Source organism: Leopardus geoffroyi, chromosome C2 (genome assembly GCF_018350155.1).
Source record: "Leopardus geoffroyi isolate Oge1 chromosome C2, O.geoffroyi_Oge1_pat1.0, whole genome shotgun sequence".
Classification (NCBI taxonomy): domain Eukaryota; kingdom Metazoa; phylum Chordata; class Mammalia; order Carnivora; family Felidae; genus Leopardus; species Leopardus geoffroyi.
Window position 1 is genome coordinate 90576190 of NC_059333.1, and position 887 is coordinate 90577076.

At 47.6% G+C, this 887-nt stretch overlaps 1 pseudogene; it reads right to left on the bottom strand.

The window, feature by feature from the left end:
- Window positions 1–216: 216 nt before the first annotated feature.
- LOC123610357 lies at window positions 217–640 on the bottom strand (annotated as a pseudogene).
- Between the last annotated feature and the right edge of the window lie 247 nt (window positions 641–887).

The window sequence follows — 887 nt, forward strand, 5'->3', positions numbered from 1 at the left end:
GCTATACCTAGATATCATCATTCTTCCTCTTTCAGGGAATGAAGATCACCTAGAAAACTAGGAAACAAAAAGTACAGTTCAGTTTGGGTAATGCAGTTGGCTAGCTGGCTTGGTGCAGGGCCTTACTATGTCCCCATCCTCCCCACTCCACTCTGCCAGGGTGGGGCCAGGAATAGAGTTTCTCCAGAGACTTCCCTGAGGCCTAATTAGCTTGTCCTAGAAGATTCCATGTGGAGGGCTATGGGCTGCAATTCTCTGGTGCACAGTCCTCTCTTTTCAGTGATGATAATTGTATGGTTACCGATTTCATGCGCTGTTTTCAGGATCTCAACATTGTGCTCAATGTCTTGGAAATCCACATAATTCACAGCTACAATTTGGTCCCCCTCCTGAAGTCTTGCTTGATGTGCATCAGAGTCAGGAATCACCTTGGAGATAAAGATCCCTAGTTGTGAGGCCTTTCCTCCTTGGATATTAAATGCCAACTGAGTTCCAGTGGGCTTCTTCAGTGTGACAGTTCCAGGCAGAAACTGGGTCCTGAGTGATGCACCCTCTCATGAGGAGGAATCCATGCTTGGGGATACTTGTAGGCAGGCAGGAAAACCACAGGGTAGTCATAATAAGGAATCCAGCTGTCCATCTCCAGTAATGCCCCACAAGCCTCAGGCACCTCGAGTTCCTCAGGCTCTGCTCTCACCGCCAATTCAGACTGGAAACCCGAAGCATATGCCCAGATGGGTCGGAAAGGGCAGGAGCCGCACACAGGCCCTCCTCTTCCTAAAACACCAGGATCTTTTATGTCTTATTCCCAGCCATATTGCCAAGTGCCTAGATCTGCGTGATACATACTAGTTCTCAATGAATATTTATTAGATAAACAAATGGGT